The sequence below is a fragment of the Siphateles boraxobius genome, unplaced genomic scaffold, assembly GCF_051911475.1.
Source record: "Siphateles boraxobius isolate OS27281-9 unplaced genomic scaffold, OSU_SipBor_1 1, whole genome shotgun sequence".
Taxonomy (NCBI): Eukaryota; Metazoa; Chordata; class Actinopteri; order Cypriniformes; family Leuciscidae; genus Siphateles; species Siphateles boraxobius.
The window spans coordinates 15780778-15794676 of record NW_027508699.1 but is presented as its reverse complement, the minus strand read 5'-3'; the positions used below and the strand labels follow the sequence as shown (position 1 = coordinate 15794676).

The 13899-nt window shown below is 39.0% G+C and overlaps 1 protein-coding gene across 10 annotated transcripts in view; it reads left to right on the top strand.

The window, feature by feature from the left end:
- Positions 1–235: 235 nt before the first annotated feature.
- Positions 236–13899, top strand: part of eif4g1a (eukaryotic translation initiation factor 4 gamma, 1a) — a 48709-nt gene continuing 35045 nt past the window's right edge. For all 10 annotated transcript variants that reach the window (XM_077223719.1, XM_077223287.1, XM_077223632.1 and 7 more), the window contains exon 1: positions 236–661. The gene's annotated coding sequence lies outside the window, so the exon portion shown is untranslated. The remainder of the gene's footprint in view (positions 662–13899) is intronic.

Genomic DNA, 13899 nt, shown 5'->3' with positions numbered 1-13899 from the left:
CGTGTTATAAATAAATACACACAGTCCCTGCCTTATTGATTTATACTCACGGTTCGGTTTATAGCTATTTCAATACGTGAGTGTTTAATTATTTTTCTAAATCTAAATAAACTAACACAATCGTAAGTCTTTATGTGTGCCGGAGACCTGCATTATAGCGCCATTATTTCTACCCTTGGCGAATGACCCCGCAGCGCTCGGGTTGATTAACCCGGAAGTACCCACGCGACTCACTGAGCACTCCGTCCGGTTCTGCGGGCTCAAGGGGAGAAGCGCCGAAGCACCATGGCTCCGTTCTAATCGCGTTTATTAAGAGAAGTGCGATCAACTTACCGGCAATCCGTCACCATCCGCGCCTTAAACATGGACCTCCAGTCAAGAGGCTTGTCCTGGGGGCATCAACTTTGTCAGTAGTAACATCTGAAAACTGTATTTATTTATCTTTTCCCCCTACTGTCACTTTTTCTTGCTTTGCACGCTACATGGGATTTAAACCTGAAGTGTCAGCCGCTAGCCAACACTTGTCACTTGATTAACCTGAAATATCCCCGTGGAAACCAAGACGCCCTGTGCTAGTTACGAAAAATAAAAAAAACAAACTGTCAAGAAACACGTTGACGAAGTCTTGCCATCAAGTTTTCCCATTTGTCTGCGGTGCCGGGTGAGTAAATCCTATTGCCTATGCTAACTTTGATAGCCGCGTCTGAACCGATAATCGTAGGGGCCAAGCAGGCCTAGATTGATTCTCACGACGAGTTTAATATTGATGTGTGGTCACGTATCAAACATTTTCTTCTTTAAACGCGTTTCCTTTTACTTGTCACTAGTTATTTTCAGAATTCCCCTCCCTGACCAGTTATGTATTCCCTGTGCTTTATTTCCAAGGATTTCGCTTTTTCCAGGTTCACACATTCATATTGCTCCCATTTCTGGGATTCAGTTCACTTTAATTTGGGGAACATACCAACTCGGGACAGTTCTGTACCGCCCGTTTGTTTAGATGGCCTATCTGCTGTTGATGGCTTGCTCTCTGGTATATTAACAGAATTTGTGACCGTTAAATGTCTCGTGTGACGTATAGAAGGAATGTCGGCACGCGGACGTTAGAATAAGTTTGTGCGGCACGTGTTACCGTTTTTTCGTCAACGACCGCAACTTTACCGAAGTCTTAAATGCAATGAGTTACAGTTAAAAGAACCGGAGAGACGATCTCACCGACCGAACTACCGTCGGCTGCACCAAGTCATTGATTTAGAGGGAGGGGGGTAGCTAATAAGCTAGTGCCGTGGAATGGACACTTCCCCTCACATTTACTGTAGGCCCTGGTTTATTTTATAGTTTTTCAGATGGATTATCGAGGTGTTTTTTCGTGGATGGTGTGTTGAGGTGGTTAAAGCTCGGCTTGGTTTATGAAACTATGTTGTTACGGTATATACATTAGAGTGGACGTGAACGTGTCAGTGGCATATGGAGGCTAGCACTGTTAGCCGCACCGGCAGTGCATCATGGCTGCGGTGTGACACGTCTCTGTAGGAGCAGCTCGATGCTTGCCTCACTTTTCAGGGAGCGCAGCGTGCAGAAAACTTGGGAATTTTAGAAATTTAACTTTTTTTACCACAGCAATTTTTTAAGCTTAATGAGTATGCGAGCCTCTTGTTTTAAAACAGGTTAAAGCGTTTTTTGATGTTTGAGATTCACTTAACAGTTAATGTTTTAATATCTTGAGGATTTCATCATTGAATCGGTCTGTTTGGTTGATTTATTTCGTCGTGGCTCTTTCATATGAATCACCATAGTGGGTATAGTTCCTTAAAGTGCTAGTTAACCATAAAATGTAAAAAAAAGAAAAGAAGAAAAAACCCGCATACACCCTATTTTTTTGTGGAAAACAGGCTAATGTTGTGCAGAATGACAGCCTTGGTTACCATTCATTGTGTGGTAAAAGATGTAATTAAAGTCAATGTGTAATACATGAACTGTGATAAAAGGTGATAGTTGTCTCAGGGAGACTTTGAGTCAACCTTTTCTCTGGTCAAAAGACAAACTGAGAAACAAAACCAGTTGCATAAAGTTCTTAGACTAGGCTTTCAAATTAGTCGTCTAATATTTTTTTTTGTAGGACTGGTCATACGTTCAATTACATGAAAAAGTAGATTGGTATAATTTGATAAAAAAACTATGACTTATTACTCTGACTAACTACTAGGTACTACATAGTAGTAGCTGTTTATGCAATTGGCAACAGATAAAAAAAAGCCTGAAGTTGGTCAACGTTTATTTAAGTATTCAAGAGAGCAGGGTGGCTGATGTCTGATTTAAAGCATATATATTTACTTTAATATTGTATAAATTAGAAATAGATTATTTAAATTTGTTATATAACCGGACTTATACTTCAGATGGCAACTTCTTAATAATGCAATCCTATTACAGTATATTCACAAAGAAATTGTTAAAAAAAATATGAATTAAACACTGTAACCAACAGGAGACTTAGTAAGTAGATAAGTTTGTGCACATTGGGAATCTTTTCTTTTTAAAAAAAAAAATAAAGACAAGGAAACACTCATTTTACATGCAGCACACAGTGAAAATGACATGAATATGACCTAGTTGACAACTGGATGTAGCCTAGCTCATCATGTTTTGAAATCAAGGGTTAAAGGTTTGCCGATCGTGCGTCTCCAGTGAAGCTGAACTCTCCTCCTGTCCACATTCAATTTGCACGGACCGTGTCATGCACAAAATACACACGTGTTTATTCTGGCTACAAATGCACTCTTCAGAAGAACTCACAGCTGAATATAACAAAGTCTGCAAGGGTTGAAAAATGAAATGTATATTAGATATTCAAATTTAATTGCATGATACATCTAGTCTCTATTGCTGAATGCTGACGATAAATGAGAATTATAGTGTTTGCCTTTATCGCCTCTATTATAAAAGAAAATGATATAATACTGCCTTCATTGTTTAACAATTCTATCTAATAATAAATTCGATAGGACTGATAAACCGAGACTGACTGAAATGAATGAATGGGAGCGTTCCCAACTTCCCATGCAATATAAGAATGAAAGCGGAGAATGGGAGCGCTGTGTGCTTAACTGGCCGGCCGCCTTGGCACCGTCAAAATAAAAGTCCTGCTTCTGACATGTTGGCCAAACAGACAAATTTATCGACTGATGCGATATTTAAAAATGCGAAATATCGGCCAATATATATCGTGCATGGCAATATATTGGTTGACCACTAATAATTTATGCACATATCCCAATTTTTGTAACTGTGCGTTACAATCTGTACATGTGCAGCTCGCACAAAATCATTAAAATCACAATGTGAGCATGCATGATTTCTTAACCGCAGAAAGCATGATTTAAATTTTAGTGCAATCTAAATGCAGCGCGCCTAAATCTAGTGTGAGAACAGAACAGAGGTTTTATCGTTATGACATGGAAAAAGGCACAGAAACGGGGAAGGTGAATTCAGAGCAGGATATGGACTTGGCCAAAATATATCTATATTGTGGTTTGGGAATATTTTGGATACAGGAGAGATGTATCATAGAGCCAGGTAATTTGCAAGAACTGTCAAACTATGGTTGTGGCAAAACATTTACACAGAATGTGTTCTTGCGTGTCAAGCGAGTACAGGAAATTCAATTGAAATTTTTTGGGTGAACTAGCCCTTTAAATATGTCCGTCTAGTGCGTTTACATAGAAGAACAATTAGGGCTGGGACGGTTACCGCATTACCGCAATACCGCGGTCACGTGACTCCAACCGCGGGTCTGAGCTAGTCACCGTCATAACCGCAAAAAAACAAAACAAAAAAAACCTGTCCACATGTGTGCACTTTGTGTCTAATGACATGGATTCATTGATTCTAATGACATGGATTATGTCTAATGATATTCTGGATTCAAGGTTTTCTAAACAAAACTTATCATCAAAAGATGGAGCAAATCCGACCTTTCGCGAGTTGAGGAGCGCAATGTTCCATTACGCATAATAACATTCCATTCGTATTAGAGATGTGCGGATAGGCTATTATTATTTCATCCGCAACCGCATCACAAAACTCATCAACTGTCCGCCATCCACCCGCACCATCGTTTTTTGATCAATTTTCGAAACCGCATCCGCGGCGCTGACTGTTTTAAGGTCTATGAGCAATGCGAGGCACTGCTGTCGCGAGGCTAGAAAGCTCTTGGCTGTTCTAGAAAGAACACTGATCCAATGCAGCAAAGATATTTAAAGGCTAAAGTCCCTAGTATATTGGCTATGTTGTATCCCCAGAATATCAGCAGTGAACTCCGTCTCCGATCGGCGCCCAGGGATAAATATGAATAAGTAAATAGCCTATAAGGCATAAAAAAAAAAAAAAGTTTGGTTCCGGTTGGTTGTCAGTTGAGGTCATGGGTCGGTAGGGACTTTTTTTTTTTTCAGTGGCAGCAAGGGATAGGAAGGAAATAATTTTTTTTTAATTTATTTTTTATTTACAGTAGCGATGGATAAGCTACTCTATTTTTTCATAATATAGCCTACCTGTACATGTACTCTACCACCTTGTGTGTCCCAGCATGTTACACACACACACACACACACGCTGATTTTAAATGTGTGCGTGGGGGCGAACAGGGTTGCCTTATTGTAAAGTGTTACCGATTAGTTATACACCGATTCAGACGTCTCGTGAGTTCAGTGTTGGAAAGATCAGTTGTTTTAACCATTCATTAAAACGAATCGGTTCAAATGAGTCATTAGTTCGCGAATTAGACGTGTCATTATCGGACGTGTGCGCGTTGTGTGATTATCTCGGCGGTTAGGACATCCCACAAGATTTCTCATCACAGAAAACATTTCATCACTGGATAGTTTTTTCGTTTTTTTTAAAGTGTGGTTTATATGTCTGTTGAATGTGTGGAACGCTTTTCAGAGAAGATAAGGCAACGTAATTTAGCACAATTCCCACCCAGCGGTAATTCAGGAAAAAAGAAATCTCCGAATGCTCCACATGAAACTTTAGTCTTCCGACCTTGCCATCGTGTCGATTTATTTTGCTTAATATGTGCGAGGGAGAGAGAGCAAGACAGTGCATAGTTTTGAGACGGTGAAGCCTATACTTTCGCCTGGCTCCGCAGAGAGAGCGTTCATGCGCGACCGGGGATCTCTCTCTATCTCTGCTCGTTCTGTTCAGTTCATGCGCCCTGTCACAAGCGCAGCAGTGCATCTACATGACAACAACGATGTGTGAACGCCCGTGGCTGCCTCGTTTGTTCGCATTGCTGGAGGGCAACAGGCTATACAAATACGGTGCTGTACAAAAACATAAATTGTAGTTCGACTCAAAGTTTTTATTTGTGTATTTATTTAATTTGTATTATTTCTTAAAAGGGCTATTTAAAGCGGCTTACCGCCATACCGCGGGAAAATCTTGCTTTTCTACCGCTGTTAGAAAAAATCCATACCGCCCCAGCCCTAAGAACAATGGCACATTCCGAACCAGGTGAATACATTTACATTAAAGGCATTTGTGAATTGCACAACATATAAAAAAAGGTATAAAGAAATTACCAGTGCTGTCATGTTATTTATGCAAATATATGGTGCCCGCAAATGTCATTAATAAGACAAGGATGTGTAAGAAAATATTGTTTCCCAAATTAATATAAATTGCTATCAAAACCGTGATGGAATTTTTGTCCTTACTACACAGCCCTATTTGAGAGCATATGTAAATTTAGGGATGCACTTTACAATTTTATGCCATACAAGCCAATAGCTTTTGTTAAAGTTCGTGATTGGTATCTTGTCTATTCTCCCAAATGCATTGATCATAACTCTGACCCTGGCATTCCCTCCCCCACCACCCCACAAACACTTCATCTGGATGTCATGGATGGCTGGGCATCGGGCTATATTCAACACGCGTGTGGCCTGCCCTTCCCCCCGTGTGCCATAAACATCCCATGTTTAGCGTGTTTATTTCGACGTTCTCAATGTCGCTTTTTGGCTTGCCCTGTGACCAGTGCCTCTTTGATCTGTTCTGCTCTTTTTCCTTTTATTTCCTTTTGAGAGTAAGAAATTCATAAATGGAGTTGGGCCTTGGTGATCTGTCAGAGGCTCTCGTGTTTCCTCTGAAGGGAGCACATTCCCCACGTGCTTCAGGTGCCTAGCATCGCTTGTCCTCCCCCGTCTGCCTTCTCCCTGAAAGTCAGGTCTTTTTGAGAAGCTCTGAGGGTGTTTATTGGTTGCCATCTGTCGGGATCAAAAACACCGAGTCGGATGGTAAGTCCCCCTCTATTGTTTGCGGGTCACAGGGGGCAGACAGACACTCCCAGAATGAAGAGCCTGCATCTCTATAACCCCTGGCCTGAGCTCTCCAGCTGCTCTCCTGTGCGTTTCCCTTCTTTTCTCAGCTGAGCTGGGAGATTGTGTTAAATACGCATTCTGTCTCTGTGTGCTTGAGATCTTAGGGGTGTGGTCTTATCTCAATTGACACTAGTAGACCCCCACCCATTCTTGCTCGCAGAGATCATTCATTCAGGCTTTCTTGGAGTCTAATAAGATACGCAGTGTACATTACAGCAGTAGCCTATAACTGCTGTGTCCTATTGTTCCCATCTTTGCAGTCATGTTTGACATTCAAATGCTTTAGTCATGTCTGTCATTGATGGAACTTGGTACTTGTTATTGATGCAGCTGAAGCTTTATTAAACTCCTGAATTTTTTTATAAATGCTGTTCCTTTTGAACTTTGTTCATCAAACAGATTTTCTGAAAAAATCAACACAACTGATTAAACATTGATAATTAGTAATGTTTCTTGTACAGCAAATCAGCATATTTTAAACGTTTTTTGAAGGATCATGTGACATTGAAGACTGGCATAATGATGTTACATTCAGCTTTGCAGAATTTTAATATTTCACTTTTTTTTAATCAAATAATGCATCATTGGTGAGCATAAGGGACTTTCAAAAACAATCTTTTTAGCGATTGTGTACATGACAAAATAGAATATTTGAAAGATAACACATTGAATCAGCTCTGGATTTAGGAGCCAGCACATAACGCTGAGGGAAATTGTACCTTTATTTTCCCTTTTGTGTTACATTAAACCGAGCACATTGTCAAGGTATTTTAGTCCCACTTTGCGAAAACCAGACTGTTGGGCTTGTCAGTCTACAGCGTTTATGTGACATTTTAAAAGGACAAGTTTTAGTCTGACTGTAGAGCTGCACGATTAATCGCTGAAAGATGGTAATCTCGATTAAACACCCACACTATCTCATTCCTAAATGACAGCGATTTTGCAGTCTATTAAACCAGTGGTTCTCAACCTGGGGGGCCCTTAGTGATCCTCTGGGGGGGCCTCGAGATAACCTAAAATGAATTTAAATTAGTTAATATAATTCATTAAATTTTGTTAAATAAAAAAAATGAATAAAGCACCACCTCTCTCGTAAGTATTCTGTGATTGTTTCCGAGCAGCCCAAGCCGAATCTCGTCACGCTTTTACATACAGACTGAGCGGCGGCTCAAAATGAAGATGCTAGGATACGCAAACTATTCTCAGTTGGATGAAGAAAATCAGTGTCGTTACTAAAGTTTTGATGGATGACAACTGTAATGAAGGTAAAGACGATTATAGTGACACACAGGAGTTGTCCATTATAGGCATGCGCTAGTCCGTTATTGATGTGCGGACAAACCGTGTATGTGCGCTCACTGATCGCTGTAACAGTGTGTATATATATTATATCATGAATATTTGTAACACAAATAACAATACTATGTTCAGGGCTCGAATTTCGGTGCGGGATTGCGGGTATTGCGCATCATTTTAATCATTCCCGCCGGTCTTGCTTTTATAATGTGGGAAATTCCGCGGGGAATTCATTCAATCTAGCATGTAGGCCTATGAGTAAATTTAACCTAACAGATTATAAGATCAAATCAGTCATTTTAAATTTATGCGAGACGCAATTTCACAAACAGCATGAGTGATTCTGCCAATACCGCGTCTTCTCTGTCTTACACAAGGCAAGTCAATTGCGCTGCACTGCAATTGACTTGCAATTGACTCGCCGCCAGTCTTCAGGCGGCGACTCTAGACTCTAGACTGGAAATATCACTTGCACAATCGGGCCATTGCATCGTCACTATTGTTTATAATTTGTGCGTCTTTTTAAGTCTTACCTATTTAAACATTCAAGCGATTTTAACCCGCATAACAAACAGCTCGTGAGTAACAAAACGGAGTTATTTTTCTTGAATTATAGCGCTTTAACGGTCAAAAGCACACAAAATTGTCTAAATTCCAGTCTTGGGGAGTATCCTCTCAAACACAATAGGTTATGTCTTAAAAAAATAATACAAAAAGAATGTGCATGTGACACTATAATGAAAACAGAATGGGCCATTCACGTTACGTATTTTGCGCGTTCATACTAGGGATGCAACGATTACAGATTTTGTAAGTACGATTATTGTCTGAGAAATAATCACGATTTAACGATTATCACGATTATTATGCATCAATTAATTTCACAACACTATATGTATAATATCACATGAACACCCAACACTAGATTTTAATGTGTTATTTGCCACAACACATTACAAAATTATAAAATGACAAACGATAATCAATCTCTTCCTTTGGAATTAAAGAGAAGTGCTTTGTAAACATCCAGCATTTTTCTTTTAAAAATAACAAATTAAGTCAATGGCTGCAGGGCTATTTGATTGAAATAGATCACAAAATGATTAAGTGTTTAGTTTGTTCTAAATGTATTTTCAACCTGAGGTAGAAAACTTGATAACATGAAAACAATATCTTGTTGGTATTTGACTTAAAAACAAATAAAGGGATAATAAATCCCAATGAAAATAAGAATAAACAAAGTATTTGGCTCTATTGAATTAAATGTAAGCTAAATATTAACTATGTATTTCTTTTAAAAGAAAACAAATATAGTCCAAATGTTATCCACTCCAATATTATTGTACTTATTTTAATACTCTTTTTTTAATTATTAATCCAAATTTTACATGTGCCTTTAGAAAATCATCTATTATAATCTCATTATTTTGGTTTGTTTGTTTGAAGTTTAAATAAAAATTATAGAAAGAAACTGAGAACATCTCTCATGCAGTGTTATTAATAACTGAAATGCAGTTAATTGGTAGTCCTAGAAGTCTACACGGCCCTGATCTTATGTTAGTGTTTTACACCGGGCATATTAAAACTACAAAGCCTAACATTTACAGGAGAAAGCAATAGGATATTAGGTTAAATGTTCACTGACTGAAACTCTTGAGAGCACGTCACATTCTGTTTTCCACAGACAACCAAAACATTCCGCTGTTTTTTGTTGTTGTTTTTTTACGTTGCACTGAAAGCTGAAAGTTGCACGCCGCGTTCTCCTTTTCCCAAAGCGCTAGGGCGGTTGCGCTCCGGAGGCGTCTGTCGTTGCTGTGTTGGTTCTTGTCACTTGACCTAAGGTGCGCTTGCGGCATTATGAAAAGTAGAGATGTTTTTTATCTCGATGCGGTGCGCACGCGCTTGGAAAAAAGGAGCGCGCATTGCGTGCTTCCCTTATGAGCGCGCATTGCGTGCTTCCCTTATGAGCGCGCATTGCGTGCTTCCCTTATGAGCGCGCATTGCGTGCTTCCCTTATGAGCGCGCATTGCGTGCTTCCCTTATGAGCGCGCATTGCGTGCTTCCCTTATGAGCGCGCATTGCGTGCTTCCCTTATGAGCGCGCATTGCGTGCTTCCCTTATGAGCGCGCATTGCGTGCTTCCCTTATGAGCGCGCATTGCGTGCGCCTACATTTGAAATAACGAACTTGAGCGCGCAAAAGACGCGATCTGTGAACAGGCCCTTAAGGCGTTTTTTCGGTGGAAATAGAGCGTCGCTGCTAGTCCCTCTGCCATAGTGGTTGACGAGCACGGCATTAAGCTTGTTTTCGTTTGGTGCAAAAGTTCCTCCGTGCAGAACACTCGGTGTAGCATATCTTTACGATTAATTAACCGTGACGTTTTAAGGCGCGGTTAATTGTGAAATCCGGTAATCGCTGCATCCCTAGTTCATACTTTACTGAAACGTCTTCGTCTTCATGGATAACGTGGCTCATGATTGCTTAGCAACAGGGAGCCCTTTTTAAAAGAGAAAGTGGCGCGGACTGCGCTTTACACGCAACATGTGAACGTGGATCCGAGCACTAGCTCTTAAAGTGAGAGTAGCCTAAAATGTGTCTGTCATTGTATATAAAACAACAAAAGATAGCATTAATTGTAAGGAATCAGGATTAATAGCCTATGTATTCAAATTATACAGGACTAAAAGACTATTCTGTGTTATTTTACATTTGATTACTCTTTCCGTTTCTAGCATTTCTGAATACTAGTGTTAGACCTAAACTTTTCTCTTTATTTCATGTATTTATTTGTGCTACTTTTTTCAATTTAATTCAAAGATTGAAATCAAGCTTCCTTTTATTGTGTAAACTCAAAAAAATGGCCCCATTGTAAAAACACATACAATGAGTGAGCAAACATTTAGCTAAACGATTTTTTTTTAAATTGTCTAAAAAAAAAAAAACCTCCCCCCTCAAATTAAAAAATCCCCCCCATGAGAATGACCTAAAGGGGGATTTCCCCCCTATTTTCCAAAACGAAATTCAGGCCCTGGTGTTGTATCTAGGGCTGAAACGATTCCTCGAGTTACTCGATTACAAACATTCCTCGAGGCAAAAACTGCCTCGAAGCCTCGTTAAATTCCTATGACGCGCACTATACGCGCGGCGCAGGGATTTGATTGTTTCACACGGACCGTTTATTTACACGGACCTGTTCAGGAAGAAATAGTTGGCGCGATGGCGGAGAATAGATATGTAAATAAATGGCAGAAATTGTCTAAAGTGTGGGATCATTACACATTTAATAAACTTAACTCGCTGAAACAAGGTAACGTAGTCTAAGCCTATTGATGTTCGCTGATTTTAATCCCATACTGTATTTGTAGCGATGTCGTGATGCGGTTTGACTAGGTATGATTTTTAGCTTTGATGACATTTTTAAGTAGTAAACGTAACTATCACGTTCAATTGCAAGAGCATAGCTTAAAAAAAGAACCCCTACACACACACACACCAGTCAGACCAATTGCAGCAATGCATCACATATGCTTAAACTTATGTAGCCACGCAACAATAATTTCAGTATGCATTCACTGTACACACCGGGACGTGATGGAGGAACAAATATTGTATTGCAGTCTTTGCGAGACCTTGTTTGTATTTCACGTCTACCAAATACAGACATTCAACGAAAAATTAAAAGTCCCCAGCCTGTTGGTTTTTAATAAAGATTCGGAGTACTCATTTTTCAGTTAAAACGCACGGAACAAAAAATCGCGTCAGCTTTTACTGCATGTTCAACAAGTCACGTTACAGCTGTTCTTCAGTGTTAAACTACCAGAATACACAAATATGCTTAGATGCTTAGAGTGGTTATATTATAACATCTTAAAGGAAAATTCACATATGAGATAGCTTTATAACTTGCATACTATATAACTTATAGTATATAACTTATAACAGCTTTAACTGAAATAGACACAAGTTTAATATAACTATTCTGTTAATAAAACACACACACAAAAATATCCGATTAATCGATCGATTAAGTGCTAGATTAATCGATTACAAAAAGAATCAATAGCTGCAGCCCTAGTTGTATCACAGAAGAACTGGGATTAGAGCTACACGATTAATCGGAATTAACCCGAAATCATGCTTAAACCAGTGTGGCTTAGTGCGATTATGAAATGGCAAAGACTGAGAAATAAAATTATGTGCAGCTTTTCAGTGAAGCACGACTCTGTGAACAGTAGTAAATGCTGCTCCATCTGAAAGCATTGTGAGTGAGTTGCTTATAACGTGCTTTTGAAAAAACAACAGGCGTCAAACATTTTTCCAAACACAAGAAGCATTTATGAACCTCTTGTTCAACAACATTTAATAATTTTTTACTCCACTCACTTCATAACATCAGTTGAGTGTTTGAAAACACCCTTCTGTGAGATGATGTGGCTTATTGCACAGAATAAGGCACACAACATATTTCATAGTATTCTATACATGGTAGAGGCTATGTCAATTGGCATTAAACTATAAATATACTATATTATCATAAAAATACCAGAGAAGGCAGGAAGAACTTATATTGAACCTAGGGATGGGACGATTACCGGTTTCACTATAAACCACGATAAAATGTACTGACGGTTAGTATTATCGTTTAAAATTAAATTATCATTAAAACAGTGTTTGATTATCGCGATTTTAATAACTCACTATAAATCCCGTCCAGCCAGCAACAGTCTGATGCAGGCGCGCAATGTTGTTTTTTTTTTTTTTATTCGAGAAGGAATGGCGGAAGGCAGTGACCGTGTTCGGGAGATTTCCCAGCCTTATAAAGGACCAAATCTGAGGTGTGTTCCTATTTTGGCATTTACAAAAATCCTGAGGTAGATTTAATCGAGGATGGTTACCCTTTCTGCAGAAACATGCAGAAAAAAAGTCGCTGCGATAGGGTCGCACTTCAAACACTAGTAAACACTTCAAATCTGCCGAGTCGTCTTGTTTGACCATCACACACTGTTGTATAGCAAATGCAAGGTAAGTTAACTTTGATCTCAATACTAATACTACCAATGGGAAATAATTGGGCACAAAATGTTGTTTTGAGTTATATATTTAAATATATAGTTATATAGTTAAATACTTCTCTCACTCACTTAAATAAACTTGAAGCTTTCGCGAAGAAAAGTTTGCAGCAAGTGGCTTTGAGCCAAAGACGAAAGAACAAGTTCAAACAAGACTATTAAGAGTGACATTTAAGAGATAATAATGTATATTCATTGTACACTTATAACACCGATTTTTTTTTTACCACATATTGAATAGAGATTAATGTCTATTCTTACCTGTTAAATCCATTTTGTTGTTTACAAAACTCGTCCAGACAAGATGATCACAACAATATTATAAAATTCTGTAAACAATAAATCAACTCTGATTTCATTTTCGATACAATCAAAATCGGAGACGCAAGATGACAAGTTGTATTTGAATGAAATGAGAGCGCGCGTCTGTTGTGATGCATGGATGTGTGCTGTGTTATAATATGTTGCTATTGACATATTGACATATGCTATCGACGGTCATTATAAGGAAGGAAATGCCACAGAATAGAATCTTACTTTAAAAAGTGCATAGAGCTGCTTGTTTTATTTGTTGTTTGTTGATTCTCAAATATAAAACTTGTTGAAATGTTTTCAGTGTGAGCATCAGTTCTTTTTTAACACTTTCATCTTGTTTTAACAAAACCGTGATATTGGTAATCACGATAATTCACGGTCACTATAATCGTGATATGAAATTTTCATACCGTCCCATCCCTATTGAACCATATATTGTCATAATCGCGTGTTTCTTAGTCATGTTTAAAGCGTTTCAATCTTCTGTTTATTCAGCTACAGTGATAGTATGATAGGGATTTCCTTGAACGACATGTGCTATCGTAGCCTGGCTCCGCCCTCCTACGTACTTCCGTTCAATTTTCATTTTCCTTCAGTACTAGGTCTGGGATTATGCTGTATTTTTTTTTCTCCGGTCAATTTTTTTACCAGGCCAATCAGCGAACAGAGGGAGTGGCTGAGAACGATGACGTTGATGTTGTGCGTTATTTTCAGTTGTAGTTCAGTAATGGCAGCGGAGAAAGATGGGAGCGAAGCCATTCAGTCCGTTGTGGCAACGCTGCCGAATATCAAGAAGTTAAAGGTGGAGCAAGAACCTCCCCACGGGGTTCGGGAAAAGTTTGA